We start from the raw sequence: 23,383 nt of genomic DNA on the forward strand, positions 1-23,383 counted from the left end.
GTTGCTGCAGTGAGCCAGCAGATTACCCACACCTGCTGTCCAGAGGTGTGCTGCACAGGCCAATCTGCAACCAACCTGTGCCTGTTAAAGGGAACTAGTCACCAGATTTTTTTTTTTTTTTTTTTAACCTATTAAACTAAAAATCACCTGCAGCTCCTAGGCTGCATTCTATGAAGGTGCATCTTGGCCCTGAAACCTCTTCCAGACTCAAACTTTATAAAACTTGGCAGTTAACATCAGGGCTGTGGAGTCGGTAAGCCAAACCTTCGACTCCGACTCCGACTCCTCAAATTCTCTTGCACCGACTCCGACTCCGGCTCCGACTCCGGCTCCGACTCCTACATATATTGCTTATAGTTAGGTGAAAAATTTATTGTAGTACATGAATATGTGTATGTGAACATCAGACATTTAATAATTTTTATGATACAATAATCAAGATATTTGGATAGAACATAAAATATATTTATTGGAATACAACTTTAGAACACAAAAAACTGTAATAAATTGTAAATATGTAATACACTATGTAATATACAGTAGATTACATATATATCTTGTGTGTGTGTATATACTGTATATATATATATATAATATATATTACATATTTACAATTTATTAGTTTTTTTGTGTTCTAAAGTTGTATTCCAATAAATATTTTATGTTCTATCCAAATATCTTGATTATTGTATCATAAAAACAATTAAATGTCTGATGTTCACATTGTACTACAATACATTTTTCACTTAAATATAAGCATTATACTAAATGTTGTTATTTAGTAAAATATTCAGCACATTCTGCATTGCACTCCTGTCCCCAATTTATTATATATTTTAGGAGTCGGAGTCGGTGCATTTTATACCGACTCCGACTCCACCAAAATGAGCTCCGACTCCGACTCCACGACTCCGACTCCGACTCCACAGCCCTGGTTAACATACCTAATTACCTTGGATGGGCTCCTTTATCACCCTCCTGCTTCCAAATACAGTGGCAAGACAACACAATACCACATGGAAAAGGATCTACATTCTCCCAACAGTAGTGGCCTATATGAACACTTCAAAGACACAGCATCAACATCCACCCCCCCATGTGTGGTGTTTTTTTTTTTTTTTTTTTCTTCTTCCCTTAAAGGGGTGGTTCACCCATTTTTTTTATTTTCTGTAGGAGTTCTACTTACCTTTCTAGGCGTCTTCTCCATTGCCTTCTGTTTCCAGTTCTGGCACTGAGCGGCGCTATCCTGCACGCTCAGTGCCAGTCACATGACCCCCTGGAGCTGTGGCCGCCGGCATCCTCTGACGTCCCGGCATTTCCGGGCTCTCAAACAAGACGGGTACGTCACAGGATGCCGGCGCCACTCAGATTGAGTGACAGGGCTGTGGGCGGTGACTACCGCACGTCACAGCCCAGCATCGAGGGGAGGAGCCGGAGGACGTCACTGTGTGGAGCCGGCGTCCTGCAGAGAGGCTGAGACACGGGGCGCCAGGGTGCAGTACAGGGGGGGTCTTTAGCTGAATCCCCCCCCCCCTGCACGTAAGTATGTGATCACACTGTCCACCCGCCCGCTCTGCTGCGATGTCAGGAGAGCGGCCGGTGTCGGGCAGTGTGATCGTGTGCTCCTCCCAGCAGCAGGACACTGACAGCATGTCACCGCTGTGCTCTGCCATCTGTCCTGCTGCATGGGACCAACTGTCTGCACTCTGTCACCTGCACCACAAGTCACAGAGTGGAGACAGTTGGTGACAGAGCACCTCTGCCCCCCCCCCCCTGTTCTTTCCCCACTCTCTTCTCTCCCCCCACTCTTCTCCCCCTCCCCTCTTCCCCCTCTTCTCTGCCCCTCTCTCCCCTCTTATCCCTCTCTCCCCTCCCCTCTCTTCCCCCCTGCGCTCTTCCCCCCTGCGCTCTTCCCCCCTGCGCTCTTCCCCCCTGCGCTCTTCCCCCCCTGCGCTCTCTTTTCCTCCCCCCCTGCGCTCTCTTTTCCTCCCCCCCTGCGCTCTCTTTTCCTCCCCCCCTGCGCTCTCTTTTCCTCCCCCCCTGCGCTCTCTTTTCCTCCCCCCCTGCGCTCTCTTTTCCTCCCCCCCTGCGCTCTCTTTTCCTCCCCCCCTGCGCTCTCTTTTCCTCCCCCCCGCGCGCTCTCTTTTCCTCCCCCCCTGCGCGCTCTCTTTTCCTCCCCCCCTGCGCGCTCTCTTTTCCTCCCCCCCTGCGCGCTCTCTTTTCCTCCCCCCCTGCGCGCTCTCTTTTCCTCCCCCCCTGCGCGCTCTCTTTTCCTCCCCCCCTGCGCGCTCTCTTTTCCTCCCCCCCTGCGCGCTCTCTTTTCCTCCCCCCCTGCGCGCTCTCTTTTCCTCCCCCCCTGCGCGCTCTCTTTTCCTCCCCCCCTGCGCGCTCTCTTTTCCTCCCCCCCTGCGCGCTCTCTTTTCCTCCCCCCCTGCGCGCTCTCTTTTCCTCCCCCCCTGCGCGCTCTCTTTTCCTCCCCCCCTGCGCGCTCTCTTTTCCTCCCCCCCTGCGCGCTCTCTTTTCCTCCCCCCCTGCGCGCTCTCTTTTCCTCCCCCCCTGCGCGCTCTCTTTTCCTCCCCCCCTGCGCGCTCTCTTTTCCTCCCCCCCTGCGCGCTCTCTTTTCCTCCCCCCCTGCGCGCTCTCTTTTCCTCCCCCCCTGCGCGCTCTCTTTTCCTCCCCCCCTGCGCGCTCTCTTTTCCTCCCCCCCTGCGCGCTCTCTTTTCCTCCCCCCCTGCGCGCTCTCTTTTCCTCCCCCCCTGCGCGCTCTCTTTTCCTCCCCCCCTGCGCGCTCTCTTTTCCTCCCCCCCTGCGCGCTCTCTTCCTCCCCCCCTGCGCTCTTTTCCTCCCCCCCCTGCGCTCTTTTCCTCCCCCCCCTGCGCTCTTTTCCTCCCCCCCCTGCGCTCTTTTCCTCCCCCCCCTGCGCTCTTTTCCTCCCCCCCCTGCGCTCTTTTCCTCCCCCCCCTGCGCTCTTTTCCTCCCCCCCCTGCGCTCTTTTCCTCCCCCCCCTGCGCTCTTTTCCTCCCCCCCCTGCGCTCTTTTCCTCCCCCCCGCGCGCTCTCTTTTCCTCCCCCCCCCCCGCGCTCTCTTTTCCTCCCCCCCCCCGCGCTCTCTTTTCCTCCCCCCCCCCGCGCTCTCTTTTCCTCCCCCCCCCCCCGCGCTCTCTTTTCCTCCCCCCCCCCCCGCGCTCTCTTTTCCTCCCCCCCCCCCCCCGCGCTCTCTTTTCCTCCCCCCCCCCCCCGCGCTCTCTTTTCCTCCCCCCCCCCCCCCGCGCTCTCTTTTCCTCCCCCCCCCCCCCCCCGCGCTCTCTTTTCCTCCCCCCCCCCCCCGCGCTCTCTTTTCCTCCCCCCCCCCCCCCGCGCTCTCTTTTCCTCCCCCCCCCCCCCGCGCTCTCTTTTCCTCCCCCCCCCCCCCGCGCTCTCCTGGCATGGTCAGTACAGAAATCTCTCCATCGTGGAGGGGTGAGAGGGAGTAATAAACATGGAGTCCCTACTGTGTCTGTGTATTTATTTCTAATAAAGTATTTTTCTGTGTGGTCTTTTTTTTTTTTTTTTAACCCTTTATTGGAGATTCTTAATGGCCAGGTCAACCTTGGCCTGACATTTAGAATCTCGGGCTTTATACCAGCGGGTAAAACATAGCTGGTATTAGCCCCTTATTACCCAGCGTGCCACCTGCCACCAGGGCCACTGGAAGAGTTGGATACAGCGCCAGAAGATGGCGCTTCTATAAAAGCGCCATTTTCTGGGGCGGCTGTGGACTGCAATTCGCAGCGGGGGGCCCAGAAAGTTTGGGCACCCTTCACTGCGGATTCCAATCCCCAGCTGCCTAGTTGTACCTGGCTGGACTCAAAAAATCGGCGAAGCCCATGTCATTTTTTTTTTTAATTATTTCATGAAATTCATGAAATAAAAAAAAAAAAGGGCTTCTCTATATTTTTGGTTCCCAGCCGGGTACAACTAGGCAGCTGGGGGTTGGGGGCAGCTCGTAGCTGCCTGCTGTACCTGGCTAGCATACAAAAATATGGCGAAGCCCACGTCATTTTCTTAAAAACGTTTTCAGGGAAAAACCTTTATAAAAAAAAAATGCTTCCCTGCATTTCTATTGCCAGTGAAAGTAACACCAAGCAGCGGGGGCTAGCAGCCAGTAGCTGCTTTGGTTACCCTTAGCAACAGAAAATGCAGCGGGAGCCCACAAACAATGTGTTTGTTTTTTGTTTTTTTTTTATTTTTAATTAATTTTTTTTTTAAAAAAACGGCATGGGCTTCGCCCATCGAGCACCAGAGCATTTTACTTCTTAATTCATCCCAAGTAATCAGATGACTCCAGTGTCGGCCGATTACTTGTTCTGTGTTCCCCTGCATCCATCGCAGCGTGTTCGGGCTGTGAGGTCAGCGGAGTGGAGACAGTGACATGCTCTGCTCTGACACATAGTGTGCTGCATGTCACTATCTTTCTCCATTATGGTACTTGTTGTGCAGGTGACCGGATGCTACATGTCACTAACTGTCTCGACTATGGGACTTGTTGTGCAGGTGAGAGTGTATACAGTTGGTACTATGCAGCAGAAATCACAGAGTGGGGCAGTTAGTGACATGTATCATCCGGTCACCTGCACAACAAGTCCCAGAGTGGATACAGTGACATGCAGCACACTATGTGTCAGAGCAGAGCATGTCACCAACTTGCTCTGCTCTGTCACCTGCGGTGCTGCATGTCACGTTTTTGCCGCGATTTGGTGCCTTTTTTGCTGTGTTTTTGCTCACTGCGTTTTTAATCAGTGCACAATGCCATTAAAGATTGTTGATGAAAAAAATAAAAAAGGTCTGATGTCATTTCCTTATTCAAAATGTTCATTGTATGCAGGAGAGCAGACAGCAGCTGCAGAACTACAAGGCTCAGCATCCTCCATTCACTAGTGTATGCAGGAGAGCAGACAGCAGCTGCAGAACTACAAGGCTCAGCATCCTCCATCCAGGACTGTATGCAGTTTTTTACCCAAAAAGAAAAAAAAAAATGACATGGGCTTCGCCATATTTTTGTATGCTAGCCGGGTACAGCAGGCAGGTACGGGCTGCCCCCAACACCCAGCTGCCTAGTTGTACTCGGCTGGGAACCAAAAATATAGAGAAGCCCTTTTTTTTTTTTAATTATTTCATGAATTTCATGAAATAATTTAAAAAAAAAATGACGTGAGCTTCGCCTAATTTTGGTGTCCAGCCGGGTACAACTAGGCAGCTGGGGATTGGAATCCACAGTGAAGGGTGCCCATGCTTTCTGGGCACCCCCACTGCGAATTGCAGTCCGCAGCCACCCCAGAAAATGGCGCTTTCATAGAAGCGCCATCTTCTGGCGCTGTATCCAACTCTTCCAGCTGCCCTGATGCCGGGTGGCTAGCCGGGTAATAATGGAGTTAGGGCTAGCTGTATATTATCAGCTGGCCCTAAGCCCGAAATTCATGGTGTCACGCCAATATTAGACATGGCCACCATGAATTTCTAGTAATAAGAAAAAAAAAAAAACACAACACACAGAAAAATATTTTTCTTAGAAATAAAACACAACACAATTAGTGACTCCATCTTTATTGAAATAAACCCCCCTCCGCAGTAATCCTGGGTCAGGGTCCCGCGCCGTCCAATCCGGATCCAATATCATCTGATCGGTTTGCTGGAAGGCAAAGCGATCAGATGATGTGTCAGGATAAAGGATGTGAATCACATCACACATCAGCTGATTGTATAAAAGCCGATTATACAATCAGCAGATGCATCAGTAGAAAAAAAAAAAAAAAAATAAATAAATACTCACGTCTGTACTGATGACCGGCAGCTCCTGGAGCGATCGGATGAGAGTCTGATCCTGTCCCATCACTGCAGGAGCTGGCGGTAATCAGCTGATGAAGTCCCCTGACGGCAGGATCAGCTGATAGCCGGCCGGGCAAGAAAAAGCCGGCGAGACTACGATCAGCTGATGCGTCAGGTGACTGCATCAGGTGATCCACGGCCAGGTCCTGCAAGCTTCGTGCATGCACCAGGGAGACTGCACACAGCCGGAGCGGCGGGACCGAGACAGGGGCAGGAAGCAAGCATGGCACCCGGACCCTGCAGACAGGTGAGTATGACATACACACACACATACACACTCACTCACACACTGTATATACACACTCACTCACACACTGTATATACACACACACACTGTATATACGCACACACACACTGTATATACGCACACACACACACTGTATATACACGCGCACACACTTTCTTCCCCTGGCTGTGCAGAGCTGCTGTATCTGTGATTTCTCTGAGTGCACATCCACTGGGAAGAGGCAGGGAGGAGGGTTTGGGTGGGAGCAGAGTGGGTGTATTAGACACAATGGGTGTGTTAGATAAGCTAGACACCGCCCTAAAGCCACAAAGAATTCTGGGACTTGTAGGAACTGAACACAGGAAGTCAGAGGAGAGATTAACCCCATCAGAGCTGGAGCCAGCAATGAGCATGTGCTGCTAGTGCACAATGAAAGGTAATTTTGCTGAAAAAACATAATAGATGTGTTGAGGGGCACATATTAGCAAGATTTATCAGAAAAAAAAAAAATCAGTTTTGGTAACTGGACAACTTCTTTAATACCTGCCTCTAGCAGTCAGATACTAAACTTTGTTAGTAAAGGTTACACCCTGCCTCAAACAACTATAATGTTCTAGTCAAAGTGTGGACTCTAGACTGTGTACTATGAAGGCCTCCTGCAGAGTGGCATAAAGGCCCTCCCTTGATAGGACATAGAATGCTAGTTATTAGGGTGCTTTTTAAAATGGATCTTGCAGATTGTACATGCAATGCATTAAACCACAATTGTTTTTGGATGCAGGGTACCAGCAGTCACTGCCTGACAGTCACATGTGACTGTGGTCAGGCATTCAGCTGAGTTTAGATCAGCTGACTCAAGTGTCGGCTGATTACTTGTTCTGTGTCCTGCTGCATCATCGCAGTGTGCGGACTATGAGGTCAGCTGAGTTCAGATCAGCTGATCTCTCAGCCCGCACACTGATGGATGCAGCGGGACAAAAGTAATCGGCCAACACTTGAGTCAGCTGATCTGCTAGCTGTGTGGTCAGGAGTAGGGATGAGAGCAGTGAAATGCTCAGGTGCTTGATGGGCAAAGCTTGTTTTTAAATTTTTTTTTAAAAAAACCCAAACACAACCATAGGTTTAGGGTTTAAAAAAAACCAAACCACTGGCTCCTGCTGCATTTTCTATAGCTAAGACTAATGCTACTGGCTGCTAACCCCCACTGCTTTGTGTTACCTTCACAGGCAATGAAAAAATCCAGAGGCTTTTTTTTTTTTTTTTTCCCCTCACCCATGACAGCACCACGTGAGAAAGATCCACCCAGCAAGGACAGGAAACCATTCTGAATAAAAGGGCGGTACTTCTCACCGTCAGTTGGTTTCCTGTCCTTGATGGTAGACCCTTGGAAGAGCAGGGTGAGTCCTGTAGCACCGTTCTTCGGGGCTGGAAGCGCCGTCCACCTGCCCGGGGGGTCCTGGTGTCCGTGCGGGAGCGGGCGGCAGGAACCGCTGGGGGGCTCACGGTCTGCTGCTCCTTCCAACCCCCCCCCCCCCCCCCCCCCCGCTCTGCGTTCCATGCTGCCGGGAACTTCCGGGTGCTTGCACACGCGACGGGCACGCTGGGAGATGGAGGCGGGCCTTCCGATGACGTCACCAGATGAAGATGGTGCCCATGCAACACTGCAGTGCATGCGGCCTGCCATTCCGGTTTATAGGCACTCCTGGCCGTGCACCGCGGGGAGGAGCCTCACCTGGGACCGGAAGGCGGAGGATTTGGTGTAAAAACGACTCGCCTGGCGCTGTCAGAGGCTGGTACCTGAGCTCTGCAATGGACACGAATGAGCAGCAGCGCTCTCCCGTGCGTCGTCAGCAGGGCAGGAAAACTGATGACCGGAGCGACACTGGTCAGACGGGCCGTGGCAGCCATGACAGCAGATCCTCCCATGACTCTACAGCTCCTGTGAGGCCTGTGGATGTTCCGAAACAGCCTTCAAAACCGGTACCCTTCATTCCTATGGTGGTAAGTGGATCTTCGTGAATGTCATCATACTCATGGCTCCCTGGGGTTTTTTCTCACCTGCTTTTGTCTATCCTCCTTAGGCCCCTAAGAAATCCATGTCCAAAAAGCATAAGGAATGCCCCCTATGCAGGGAACCACTCTCAGAGGAGTGGCACAAGAAGTTGTCAGGGGTGTATCCGTCGCACAATTGCGGAGGAATCCCCGGGACTCTCAGCGGACGTCCGTTCGGCTATCCGCTCAGTGTTAAAGGATTCCATGAAGGCTTTCTTGAGAGAAAAAATCGAAACCTGTAGACTCTGCCCCTTCTTCCTACTCCTCCGGTACGGCCTCGGACTCGGACTCCTCGTCCTCAGATGGTGATATGGGAGGCAGACTGTGCTTCTCCGTTGACGATATAGGGTCCCTGGTCAAATCAGTCAGGGCTACTATGGGGTTGACTGAGGAGAAATCCTCTAGAATCCTGGAGGATGTGATGTTTGGAGGTCTGGAAGATAGGAAGAAGCGTACCTTTCCGGTCAACAACAAAATTGAGGCACTTATTCAGGAGTGGAAGCGTCCGGACAAAGCAGGCTCTCTCCCCTCCTCCTCCAAACGGAAATATCCCTTTGATGAGGACAAAGCAACCGTATGGGACAAGGCACCCCGGATCGATGCTGCCGTTGCGAAGTCTTCTCGGCGAGGAGGCATTCCCCTAGAGGACTCGGGTACGTTGAAAGATCCCCTGGACAAGAAAGCAGATTTCATTCTTAAGCACCTATGGGAGACATCTGCGGGGAGCTTGAGGCCGGCCATCGCAAATACCTGTACAGCCCGTTCTCTCATGATCTGGCTCCAACAGGTTGAAGATCAGTTGCGGGATAACACCTCCCGTGACAAGATCCTGTCAAAATTTCCGCTTCTCCAGGGGGCTGCAGCCTTTTTGGCAGATTCCTCAGCGGATGTTATTAGGCTGGGAGCTCGTTCTGCGGGATTGTCTAATCAGGCCAGACGGGCATTGTGGCTGAAGGGCTGTCCTGGAGATCTGCAATCCAAACACAAATTGTGTGCGGTGCCCTGTGACGGTCACCTGCTCTTTGGGAAACAGCTGGAGGATGTGCTGGACAAAGCGTCAGAGGGCAAAAAGTCCTTCCCGAGATTCCACTCTGGTTCCTCCCGCCCCTTTCGGAGGCCGAGATTCTCCAAAGGCAGGCCCCCGGATAATCGGCGGTGGGAGCGCAGACTGAAGCGGGACTCCGGCTTCATGTTCAGGGGCGCCCTAGCTGCCTCAAAGAAGTCTGCCCAGTGACGCCAGGCTGCCGGTCGGAGGACGCCTTTCGCACTTTCTGGAGCAGTGGGAAAGCATTTCCTCCAACGCCTACGTTCATTCTATTATCAGAGACGGTCTCCAGTTCCAATTTCTACTTCAGCCACCACAGCGTTTCGTCATCACTCCTCTTCGGCGGTCACAGTCAGAGTAACATGCTCTGGAATTGGAAATTCGGATGTTGATTGGGAAGGCAGTCCTGTGCGAGGTGCCTGTGGCAGAAAGGGGAAAGGGGTTCTATTCCCCCTCTTTCTTGTAGGAAAGCCAGATGGTTCCTTCCGTACAATAATAAACCTCAGACGTCTCAACCAGTTTTTCCAGTATTTCCCGTTCAAGATGGAGTCTGTTCAGTCGGCCATAAAGCTGTTGTTCCACAACTGTTATATGGCAGTGATAGACTTGAAGGACGCCTATTACCATGTCCCTATACATCCTCATTCTCAGCAGTTCCTGCGAGTGGCGGTTTCCATCAGCAACTTGGTCAGTCATTTTCAGTTCCGAGCCCTCCCCTTCGGGCTCTGTCGCCCCCAGGATTTTTACGAAAATAGTGGCAGAGATGACAGCTCATCTACGGATACGGAATATTCTGGTGGTTCCTTACCTGGACGACTTCCTGGTGATTGGGAACTCCAAGCAGCAATGTGCGGCTCATCTCCAATACCTTCTACAGTCTCTACAAGACCTGGGTTGGATGGTGAATTACGAGAAGTCCCGGATGGACCCGGTCACAATTCAGTCATTTCTAGGTCTCACTCTCAACTCAGTGTGTCAGCAGTGCCTTTTGCCGGCAGAAAAGATTCAGAGGGTTTCAGCCTTGGCCCAGCGGGCGATCCATCATCCTAGGATGTCTCTGAGGCAGGCTATGTCCTTGCTGGGTACTCTGACATCTTGCTTCCCGGCGGTCCCATGGAGTCGGGTCCACTCCAGGGCTCTCCAGTGGCAGGTTCTGTATGCCCAGAAAGCATTGAACGATTGTTTAGAAGGGGTCGTCACCCTGTCCTGGGCGGTCAGAAGCTCTCTCCTCTGGTGGACGTCCGTGGACAATCTGTCTGTAGGTGTTCCCTGGCTACCTCGGGACCGGAGGGTGGTCACTACCGATGCCAGCCAGTCCGGCTGGGGGGCTCACCTTCTCGAGCACATTTCCCAGGGATGGTGGTCGCCGCGGGAGGCGGCGCAACCCTCGAATCTCCGGGAGATGTGGGCGGTGGAGCGTGCCCTACACGACTTTCTCCCTCACCTTCGCGGGCGGCATGTTCTGGTCATATCCGACAACCAGTCCACAGTCTCTTATGTCAACCACCAAGGGGGCACGAGATCCCCATCCCTCATGCAGGTGTCCTACAGACTGTTTCTCTGGGCAGAGCAGCATCTTCTCTCCCTCTCGGCTCTCCACATCAAAGGAAGTCTCAATGTCACGGCAGATTACCTCAGCCGCCATCACCTGCGGCAAGGGGAATGGTCCTTGAATCCTCGGGTCTTTCGACAGATAGTGACTCTCTGGGGCTTGCCACAGATAGACCTCTTTGCCACCAGACTGAACAGGCAGGTAGTGCAGTTCTGTTCGCTAAGCCCCTCGGACCAGCGCTTCGCAGTAGACGCGCTACAGGTTCCATGGACCTTCAGGCTAGCTTATGCGTTTCCTATCATGCTGCCGACCGTTCTGCAAAAAATCAGGGAGGGCCGGGCGAGGGTACTTCTTATCGCCCCCTTCTGGTCCAAACGACCATGGTTTTCTCTCCTAAGGGCAATGTCTGTCACGGATCCCTGGGTTCTGCCGGAAGTTCCGGACCTGTTACTACAGGGACCAGTATTCCACGCGCAAGCGAAAGGATTCCATTTAACGGCTTGGAATTTGAAAGGTCGCTGTTGAGGAGCAAAGGTTTTTCCCCTGACCTTATTTCTACTTTGTTGAAAAGCCGAAAGCCTGTTACCACCAAAATATATGGGAGAGTGTGGCAAAAATTCCTGCAGTTCTCTGATGGTCCCTTGGGTCCGGAGGCTCCTGTTGAGTGCATTTTAGAATTCCTTCAAAAGGGGTTTGATCTGGGGTTAGCGGTGAACACTCTCAAGGTTCAGGTCTCTGCCTTGGGGGCCCTGTACAATTGTAACCTGGCGGCCAACAAGTGGATTAAACGATTTATTATGGCTAGTGGTAGGACTAGGCCAGTGGTCATACCAAAGGTTCCTCCCTGGGACCTGAACTTGGTCTTGGATGCCCTCATGGGACCCCCCTTTGAACCCCAGACTAAGCTTTCCCTGAAATTGCTTACCCTGAAAACCGTATTGCTAGTCGCATTAACCTCGGCACGGCGGATCAGTGATTTGCAGGCCCTGTCAGTTGTGCAGCCTTACACTCAGGTCCTTGAGGATAGAGTCATCTTGCGACCGGACCCAGCGTATCTCCCGAAGGTCGCTTCTCATTTTCATAGAACGCAAGAAATAGTCCTGCCCTCGTTCTGCAGCCGTCCCACTAATGAGGGGGAACGTATATTTCACACCCTAGATGTACGCAGGGCCCTCCTACACTATCTTTCGGTCACACAGGTAGTGAGGAAGACACAGTCGTTATTCATCTCCTTTCAGGGTAGTACCAAGGGTCATTGGGTGTCCAAGGGTACTATCGCTAGGTGGATTAGGGAGGCCATTACTTTAGCCTACTCCTCCAGTGGAGCGCCTGTTCCGGAGAACATCCGGGCCCATTCCACCAGAGCGATGTCTACCTCCTGGGCTGAACGTGCACAGGTATCTATTGAACAAATTTGTAGGGCCGCTACCTGGTCTTCACAATCTACTTTTTTCCGGCACTATTGGTTGGACCTATCCTCCTCGGCTGCTCTTTCGTTTGGTAGACGGGTGCTTGAGGCGGTGGTCCCTCCCTAAATGGGTTTCTCTGGAAATCTCTCACGTGGTGCTGTAATGGGTGAGGGAAAAACACAACGGTTACTTACCGGTAGCCGGTTTTTCCAGAACCCATGACAGCACCCTTATATTCCCTCCCTTTCTCATCCTTGGTGTGCACTTTTTTGGTGTGCTTGTGGGTGTTTAGTGGTGGTGTAGTAAGTTCTAACGATTGTTGGAGGTCCTCTCATTCTCGGTAATCAACTGACGAAGGGGAGAAGTACCGCCCTTTTATTCAGAATGGTTTCCTGTCCTTGCTGGGCGGATCCCTCTCTCACGTGGTGCTGTCATGGGTTCTGGAAAAACCGGCTACCGGTAAGTAACCGTTGTGTTTTTTTTGTTTCTTGGCCAAAAAAATGTGGGCTTCGCCATGCTTCTGTATGCTAGAAAGGTACAGCAGGTACAGGCTGCCCCAACCCCAGCTGCCTATTTGTAGCTGACTAGGAACCAAAAATATAGGAAAGCTTTTTTTTTTTTCTTTTTAGAATGGGCGCAGGATTTGTCCTATGACCATACCCAGTGACTTTTTTTTTTTTTAACCCGAGCATGTTCAGACGGCATAAAATAGTGTCTGGCTGAACAAATCTCTCTTCCTGGCCCCTAAACAACGAAAAAATGTTTTTTCAGGTTCCGTCGCATCTGATTTACAATCTGTGACGGATTCGTTCCATCACTCATAAGACGGATTGTGACTGACAAAAAACTGATGAAAATGAAAGAGGCCTTAATATGGCAATAGAGGCCTAATTATATTATGGTCCATAATTAAAGAACTCCAAAAGTTTCAACGGCTACTGGGCCAAAACCACATGTCCTATACTAAATTGAAAGGATATTCCAAATCCGAAGTCAAAATTGTTGTAACACGTCAGGAATGTTTTTTTACGCATAAGCTTGGCCAAATGAAACAAGCATTTAGTAAGCCTTGAATTATTTAGTACAAAACGAGTTTTACACCAAAAATTACCTGATCTACATCAAAGTTTTCATACTAAACAGTATACAGTATGTCCACCCATATCCTGTCCACCGCCATTAACTTGAGAACAACGGCAGCTATAGGCATAGAAGTGGTGTCTAGGTATAGTAAAGTAGCCATACGCTACGCAATGAAACCACCTATTGTGCCACCTGGTGAAAAACAACGGAGTTAGCATTTTTATCTTAAATGGAACGCAATAGAGAAAAAAGTGAATTAAAAAATTGTAGGGCCTCATCAATTCAATACGAGTCAACACCTTGCATACAGAAATGCTATGATATGAAACCCATGAGCCCCCCCAACATTGAATGCTGGTCACGCATATGGCGCTCATTTAACTTTGATGCTCAAAGTGGCCACTGTCATCTGCAATGCACATCTGGACAGCATACTATATCTTGCTGGACGTTGTGCAATATGGTAGGTGAAACGTTTGCACAAGCATCTGTGATATGTCGTCGTAGGTCCTGCAATGTTTGTGGAGGGATCAAATACACCTGCTGTTTGAGGTGACCTCACAGAAAGAAGTCCAATGGGGTCAGGTCAGGTGAGCGTGGAGGCCACTCCACGCAGCTACCATACCCAATGACTTGTAGGAAGGTCTCCATAAGGTATCGCTTCACGTCCGTAGCATTGTGAGTTTTAGACATTCTAATCATAGCATTTCTGTATGCAAGGTGTCAAATCGTATTAAATTGATGATGCCCTACAACTTTGTAATTCACTTTTTTTCCAGCATCTTGAAAACGGAACGAGATAGAGAGAAAATACGTAATTATTACCGGTAATGTGTTTTTTTTTCTAAACCCATGACAGCACCACGAGAGAGAGGATCCGCCCATCAAGGACAGGAAACCTCCAGAATAAAAAGGGGTGGCACCTCTCCCCGCATCATCAGTTGGTTTCCTGTCCTTGAACAGGGAACCTCCAGGTGCGGCGGTTCAAGATGGCCCTTGGGGGTCGAAGTCTCCAAGTATTCCAGCCCTGGCCGGTCGGTTCAGGCAGCGACATGGGTCCTGCTGCGGCCGGCTGAGGTGCTGAAGGGAACACCACAGCAGGCCCACGGGGGCTGTGCCTGTGTGTGTGTCGGCGTCAACCTGCTTCTTTGCCCTCACCCGAGAGTAGCAACGCCTACCAGCAGGTCTGGGGACGCACCACAGCAGCCCACGGGAGCTATGCCTGTGAATGACGGTACCTCCCACGCTCCAACGATGCAGGAGTAGTGATGCCGTCTTACCTGCCCGGAGGTAAGTGGATGAGTGCGCTGGTGTTTCCGCAGTGTGCTTCCGGGGCCTACCAATTCTCTGCCCTGCCACTTTGGGCGATTGGGCAGGAGCGACAACGGGGGACGCCATCTTGGGGATGGCCGCTGCCGAGTGGTGAGTGTGCACAGGCGCGAGATCTTCTCTGGGTTCTCGAATGACGCTCGACTGACGTCATCTCCCGGAAGTGACAAAGGCGGTGTGTGCTGAGACTCGGCTGAGGTGAGGCGACCGATGGCTTCACCCCTCCGGTGGAATACACGAGTCCCCGGGTTGCTGGAAGCAGCTTCCGGGGTTCCATATGGTCTGCGGGCCTAGTGTTGCAGACCCTTGATGTGGGGCTGCCTCCACAGTTAGCAACAAAACCCCTATAACACAGTGCCAGCTTTGTGTTGACAGCTGTCACTGACGGGGGGGCAGGTTGCTGACAGTTATTGAACTCAGATGGCTCTTATCGGGTCGGTCTCTCTGGCTGCAGCAAGATCCCTGGTAGTGCGAGGGATCAGCTACACGAGGAGCCCCTAGACAAATCATGTTTCCTCTCCTCTTCTATCAAGGGGCAGCAGCGTTCCTTTAGACGCATCTGCGGCCTCAACCAGACTGGCAAACAGTTCTCTCATCATAATGAGTTCAGTATGGAGTCAAGGAGGTCCAGTGTGCAATGTTTATTCCAGGTGTTCACATAACACTAGTGAAAGGATGCATGTTATCATGTCCAGCTCCACATAGTTCAGAGTTCCTCAGCGTAGCCTGTTTATAAAAAAAAAAAAAAAAAAAATAAATGTTTGTTTCCTGTAGGCAACCCTTCCAGAAGTTACAGGGCAAGAAAGTGCTTGTCATCCCTTACCTCGCCAACTTCTTGTTTGACGGCAGGCCTGCCCGTCATCGTGCCGCCTTATGCAGGAAGGGGTTCTTCCCTGCCAACACAAGAAAGGCTCGTAAACTGGGAGAAGTCAGGATTGCGTCCAGGGAAGATCCGATCTTTTCTAGGGCTCACTTAGATTCAGAAGCTCAGGTGTTTCGTCTTCCAGACTCCTTGCTGGAGAATCTTCTGGTACTCATAGGTCAGGCACCAGAGCCCCCAGGGTTGTCTCTCGCAAGAGCTATGTCCCTGTAGGGTTCCCTTACATTCACCATTGCGACAGTTTGATGGGACCAGGCGTGAACCATAGTAACCTTTAGTGTGACATCTTGAAGTATCTAGCGACTGTTGGGGATCATTGAACAAATGCATTACACTCCAGCACAGTCGAACCCCTGCATTGCTGGTTAACCAATGTGTTGAAGAAACATGCTTCGGTTACCCTGAGAACCTAAGGTGCTTACTACCAACGCAAGTCTGCACAAGGGGAGCTCACCTTCGCGGTCACCCAGTCCGAGGAGTGTGGTCTGGAAGTGAATCCCATGTTTTTCTCAAACTTATCAGCACTTTGCTGGCTGTAGAATGAGCAGTGGTCCGGTCCCTGCCATACCTGACTGGTCGTCCGGTTAAAATCCTCTTAAATCGGGCAAGGATACTATGCCTCATCCACTGGAGGCCTGTTGGTCAAGAGTGCTCATGGATATGGCAGGCAGAATTTTATTTAGCAGAGTGTTTATATAATCCCTCTCCGGTTCTGTATGGGAAAAAGAAATCTGTTTGGCGGACTTTTTCAGCCGCAGCAAGTTGAGACTGGGAATGGGTCTTAAGTCAGTCCATTTTCAATTAGCTTTCCGTTACGTGTGTTCCGATAATGGGCCTCTTGTGTCCTGCAAAATGGTTCACTGGTTCTATTCGCTAACTCCAAGGGATCAACCTCCTGCGGTGGACGCCCTGCTGTTCAAATGGAGCTTCAGCCTTGATATACTTCCACTCATGGCCTTTTCACCCGTTTTGCAAAAAAACTCCAGGGGGGACAGGGCAGTAATGATCCTGATAGCCCCGTTTTTTGGCCTGGCACACCATGAGTCTATTGCCTGATACATAGTCGTTCTCCAGGCCAGTGGTCCTATTGAAACTACCAGGGCTTCTCACTCAGGGTCCAGATCTTCACCCCCTGTCAGGCATATTGCATCTTACGGCATGGTTTTTTGACAGGTCACCTTACCAATCAGAGAGTTCTCTCTTGTTCTAGTCCCTACTCGTCTACAGAGTAGTACGCCGGTTACAAAACGACAAAAAAAAAAAAAAAAAATCCTGGACAAAATTTTTGTTTCCCATGGGCGAACCCAGTTGTACCGACGCCAGTTATGGTACTCTTGGAGTGCTTCCAGAAGGGGTTCACACTGTGTCGGTCAGTATGTACACAGAGAGTTCTAATATCGGCTCTTGCAACCTGGTTCAATTATGTCCTGATGGGAGACCACTGGATTCCCGATTCATTAGGATATGGTCTAGCCCTATGAGAAATCTGTCTTTGCTTCCATAGGATCTTAATCTCGTCCTATCGGCCCTGATGAAGCCCCCTTGCTTCCTTACAGTCCATGTCGCTTAAATAATCCATCCCTGAAACCAACTTCCGGACCCCTTCACATCAGCAAGTCGGGTTAGTAACATCTAGGCCCTGTCTTAGTTCCACCATTACTCAGCTTTCAAGGATACGGTATCCTGAATCCTGCCCCTCCTTGCCTCCTGATAGTAAATCATAATTTTCATAATTCAAATGGGATGGGTATTCCATCCTTTTTTTGTTAGTCCAAAAGATCAGGACGTGGAGGGGGCATTGCCTGGCCGTTAGCAGTTACCTTATGGAATATTTGTATGCAGAAGAGGCTGGTCCGGTTTGTTTTCTTTCAGGGTAATAGCTAAGAGCTCTAAACTTCTAAATCCACTTGGTGGGTGGATCAGAGTAGCCAATTCTTCGCCTACTGGGCTCGTGGTAGGTATGTGCCTGCAGGTCTGATGCTCACTACACAAGGGCAATGACATCACCTGGGCTGCAAGATCATATGTCACCATTGAGCAGCTTGTAAGCCACAGGGCCACATGGTCTTCACTTTCCACTTGCTATAAGCACTATAGGTTGGCCTTATCCTTACTGGCTTCACCTGGGGAGATCGGTTCTGAAATCTGTAGTTCCCCCCTTACAATATTCCTTGTTCTCTGTAATTCTCTCGTGGTGCTGTCATGGATGCTGGAAAAATACGTAATTACTTACCGGTAATGTGTTTTTTCTAAACCCATGACAGCACCCTTATATTCCCTCCCTGCATGTGGATCAATTTGCAGTATTTTAGCTACATGTGGTTCATGTTGGTGCTGGCTATGTTATAACAGTGTTTTTTCCTGAGGTCCTTTCATGCTCTGTAACCAACTGATGCGGGGAGAGGTGCCGCCCCTTTTTATTCTGGAGGTTTCCTGTCCTTGAAGGGCGGATCCTCTCTCTCGTGGTGCTGTCATGGGTTTAGAAAAAACACATTACCGGTAAGTAATTACGTATTTTCTCTCTATCTCGTTCCGTTTTCAAGATAAAAATGCTAACTCCGTTGTTTTCCAGCAGGTGGCGCAATAGGAGGTTTCATTGCGTAGCGCATGGCTACTTTACTATACCTAGACACCACTTCTATGCCTATAGCTGCCGCCGTTCTCAAGTTAATGGCGGCGGACAGGATATTGGTCACACTGGTGGACACACAGTGGACACACTGTATAAAAATGTAATGTAATAGAATTTAAAAAAAAAATATTTTCCAGTTTAAACCCTTTACCCCCAGGTGATTTTCCATTTTTCATTTTCATTTTTTTCCTCCTCTTCTGAGAATCCTAACTTTTTTATTTTTATGTCAATTTTGCCATAGGAGGGCTTATTTTTTGCTAGATGAGTTGTACTTTTGAAAAAAATTAGTTTTACCATAAAGTGTACTGGAAAACTGGAAAAAAATTTCAAAGTGCAGTTAAAGGGGTTATCCAGCTTAATTTGCTTTTTTTATTATTACCCTATTGGGCTACACTGGGGCAGGTAAGTAGATAGTGAGCACTTACCTGCCCTGCTGTCAGCCCCTCTCCCCGGCTCAGAGTGGTCATGTGACCGCTCCTGCCGCGATTTTGCTGCTTCCGGTCATTTCATGTCAACGTGGGCAGGACCATGTTGACATGCAAATCTGGAAACAGCTTGTTGCCGCCCTGCTGGGTGGGTACAGTGCGTAGAGTCCCCGCCCCCTTCCCTGCACCCTCCCACACATTCCCCCACATCCCGTAAACTGCCCACAACCTCCCCCTGCACTGCTGTGGGGTCCGTGACCTGGGGGAGGGGCCTGGCGGCGGCTGCCGTGGTGTCAGCGCCAGCACCGGGCCCCCTGCTCAGGATCGCACATTCAAATGTACCGGCATCACAGATGCCGACATATTTGAAAGCGTTGATGAGAGGGAGCGCTGCGTTGCTTCCCATCAGTGCCCGTGCAGTCTGTGTCTGACAGTTCAGTGCAGCAGTGACGTCACTACTGTGCTGATATGTCCAGAGCACAGACAGCGTGCGAACGTGCAGGAGCGGCCGGGACCGAGGACGGGTGAGTATGTATTCCCTACACGTGTTCCCTATGGGGGTAGGGGGGTCGGTACAGAGCCCTATGTGTGTGTGTGGTGCAGAGTCCAATGTGTGTGTGTGTGTGTGTGTGTGTGTGTGCGCGCGTGCAGTGCAGAGCCCTATGTGTGTGTGTGCGATGCCGAGTCCGATGTGTGTGTGGTGTGCAGAGCCATATGTGTGTGTGCGGTGCAGAGCCCTATGTGGGGCTGTTATTTTCAATGCTGTAGTAATAACAGGTCAGTGCTGGGGCAGAATACTGACAGGGAATGTGTGTGCAGGGGGCGGGATGGGGGCGAGGCTGGACACTGGGGTGGGGCTGGACACTGAGGCCGAGCGGTGCCAGCTCTGACTGAGGTTTTGCACAGGAAGTTGTCATGTTTGCTGGAGCTGAATGTAAACAAAGAGCTGCAGAAAATAAAGGAATAATTCAAGAGGAACAAAAGTTAGAAAACAAAAAATAACAATGTAGGGGTGTTTGATATGACAATACAGCACAGATTAGCTTAACAAAAATGTTTGAGTTTATGTCGGACAACTCCTTTAAATTGCAAAAAAATGCAACTGCACAAGTGTTTTTGGGGTTTATTTTCACTGTCTTCACTATATGGTAAAACTGATGGGTCCATATGATGCCTCATGTTGGTACGGGTTTGTAGATACCAAACATGTATACTTTTACTTTTATCTAAAGGGTTAAAAAAATCAGGTTTGTCCCCCCCAAAAAAATTGCGCTTTTGGCGCCAATTTCTGAGACCTGTGGCATTCTCATTTTTTGGGATCTGGGGCTCAGTGACGACTTACTTTTTGTGTTGTGAGCTGACATTTAATGATACCATTTTTGTGCAGATACTACATTTTGATTGCCTGTTACTGCATTTAAAAAAAAAAATTGTGGTGACCAAAAAACGTAATTTTGACGTTTGGAATTTTCTTCTCACGCTATCTACCGATCAGATTAATTGATTTTATATTTTGATAGGTCATTTCTGAATGCGGCAATACTAAATATGTTCACATTTTTTATTTTTTTAAGTTTTATTTTCAATAGGGGTAAAAGGAGGGTGATTTGAACTTCTTAGTTTTTTTTTTATTTTTTCATATTTTTAAAACCTTTTTTTCAGGACATCCCTACGGACAGCACCATAGGAGTTTATCCCCTTGACCTATACAGGGACAGGATCACAGAGAGGTTAAAAGGCCCCTTCCCATCTCCACCCTCCAGTGTTTTTCCTGTCCCTTCAGGAGACAGACGCATGAGAGGTGCTCCTAGAGTGGAGCGATTTTATCCTTTGGAGTTTCATTGTACGGGCTCAGGGGGAACGGGGGTCTCGGCCTTCACTTCTCCCTGTCAAGCGGTCTGGGGCTGACACCTCTCAAAGAGAGGTCGCTCAGCCATCAGCGCACCATCTGCAATAATGGGGTATTCTTGCCCGTGATACTACTTCTCTTCATGGAGGGCTCTTAGCATTACCATTGCCTATCCCTCTAACATCTGGAGGTGGAAGGAAGGGGTGAAGCCACAGCACAATGGAGGCTGCAAAGGTAAGTGCACTGGGAATGTGCGGGGCCTCTGGGCAGACTCAAGCTGCAATCATGCAAACCTGGCCCTCGTGCACAAAAGTTTGCCTTTAAGTTCAGAAGCCAGGCCTTGGAACTTTTTAGGTAGATTATGCCCCATGGGTAAGGTTGCTGCCTCATACTATGTTGGGATCAGCAGAGCCTCATGTTTGAGTTTCAGAAGTTTGATTGTTGATGGAACCTTATGTTGATCTTCATGTTGTGGTTAAATAACACTTCGTTAATTCCACTATTATCTCACCAGACCAGGTTCTGTCTGATTTACTCCTTCTATAGGAGCGTATATAATGTGGATATAGCACATTAACTCACATTTGGAACTTACCCTCCAGCTGAACTTCAAGGTGAATTAATTGGTTCAGGTGTGACTAATCTGGCATTTAGGATACCACTCAAGAAGTAGGTGTATCCTGAAGTCCATAGGTAGATTTCACTCTTGAGGGTAAGTCTGATGGCGCCTCACTGCTCCAGCCTCGCACCTCACGGCTTCAGTCTCGGCCCACATTCCACACAGCTCTGCCCACATGCCGCATGGCTCCAGCTTCTTTGCTCACCTCTGTCTTTGCGCCTTGGGACAGTCGAGACCTCACTGCTTGGCGACTCTGGTCTTACTGCTCCTCAGCCTTTGACCTTCATAACTTGGCTTCACTGGCTCCCGGCCTCCGGGCTTGTGCCTCGTGCCTCCGGGCTTGTGCCTCGTGCCTCCGGGCTTGTGACTCGTACCTTCGGGCTCGTGCCTCTGTGCTTGCGCCTAAGGGCTTGTGCCTGCGGATTTGCACATTGCGCCTAGGCACCTATCCTCCCTGACAGAAGTTCTGTCGCTTATCCATGTTATGTAAATTAAAGCTTATAACCTGACTTTAAATTCATCCATTGGTTTTATAAATTACTCTTCTGAATGCTGAAACCCTCCCAAATTTGGTTTAGGTTATGAAAATAAAGTTGCTGCAAAGCTGAAATATTGATCATTTAATGAACACAGAAAGGTCAGATTTTGGCAAGACAAAAGTTTTGTCGCCCACAGAAAGTAATGTGAAATTCAAACAAATAATTAGCTTCTAATACAAAGATATGTTGCATAACATTGGTAAATTAAGTTGTGGTGCTATTAGAGCCATATTTAATATTTTGTGTGACTTCCATGAGCTTGAAGGACTGCATCCAAGCGGTTCAACAATGATTCATACAATTTATTGATGAAGTCATCAGGAATAGCAAAGAATGCAGTCTTACATGCCTCCCAGAGTTCATCTATATTCTTTGGTTTTGTCTTCCAAACTTCCTCTTTCATCCTACCCCAAACATGCTCAATGATGTTCATGTCTGATGACTGGGCTGGCCAGTCCTTGAGCACCTTGAGCTTCTTCGCCAGGAGGAACTTTGTTGTAGAGATGGATGTATGAGATGGAGCACCAGCCTGCTGCAGAATTTGACCCCTTTTATGATTGGGAATGTAAGAGGTAGCTAATAATTCTTGATATTTTAGGCTATTGATATTGCCTTCGACCTTGCAAATGTTTCGCACACCCTCATACTGAATCTAACCCCAGACCATGATCTTTCCACCACCAAACTTAACTGTTTTCTGGGTGTATTTTGGATCCATACGGGCTCCGGTAGGTCTCCTGCAGTATTTGCAGCAGCTATGGTGTAATTCAACGGAAGATTCATCAGAGAAATCCACCTTCTGCTACTTTTCCAGCGTCCATCTGTTTAGCAGGCTGTGGGACTTTGCAAATGCCACACTTTTTTTAATTGCCTTTTGTTTAGTGCTGGCTTCTGGGCACTGACTCGACCATGGAGGCCATTTCGAGACAGGATCCTACAAACTGTTATAGTTGACACAGGGACTTGAGGTGACCAGGCCTGTTGGAGCTCTGCTGCAGTGGAAGAGGGTCTGGCTTTGGATTTTCTAACCAACAAACGTTCCTCCTGAGCAGTTGTCTTGTGAGGTCTGCCGGACCTGGGCTTGTCAAAAACATCTCCAGTCTCTTAAAATCTCTTTTTAATTCTTTGTACTTGATGCTGAGACACATTAAAGGTGCCAGCCACCTCTGCAGTGGATCTGTTCTTCAGCCTCTTGATAATTATGGCTTTGGTCACAGGGTGGAGTTTTGGCATGTTCTCAGAGGTCAAGTTGCAGTTCAAGTGAAGGTCTGGGGTGCTGGGTTTATTTTTATACACACCCACTAATTAACCGATCATTTAGTGAGCACAAGTGAGGATGTAAACTAGGTTTGGGTGCATTATATGACAAGGCGACAAAACGTTTGTCTTGCCAAAATCTGACCTTTCTGTGTTCATTAAATGATCAATATTTCAGCTTTGCAGCAACTTTATTTTCATAACCTACACCAAATTTGGGAGGGTTTCAGCTCTCAAAAGAGTAATTTAGAAAACCAATGGATGAATTTAAAATCAGGTTATAAGCTTTTATTTACATAACATGGATAAGCGACAGAACTTCTGTCAGGGAGTGTACCCGTACCGCCCCCATGGAAGCAGCCAAGCTGCTCGGATCCGGGTTCGCCGTGGCTCGAGGGGGGTCTCTGGACCCGGCGGTCATGTGACCACTCGAATGAAAAGGGTATTTACAGGGGAGTTATAGTTTGTGACGCCACCCTTGGTGTGTGGTAATTAGGAGTACCACCGATGCTGTTGAGAGTACCCGGGATGATGGAACGGGGGCAGCAAGGTGTTGAAACCCTCCACGGGTAGGGGGGTGCCCCGTGACTCGATGAGAGGGATGCTGTTGGGATGCAGGGAT

The sequence above is a fragment of the Anomaloglossus baeobatrachus genome, chromosome 7, assembly GCF_048569485.1.
Source record: "Anomaloglossus baeobatrachus isolate aAnoBae1 chromosome 7, aAnoBae1.hap1, whole genome shotgun sequence".
NCBI lineage: Eukaryota > Metazoa > Chordata > Amphibia > Anura > Aromobatidae > Anomaloglossus > Anomaloglossus baeobatrachus.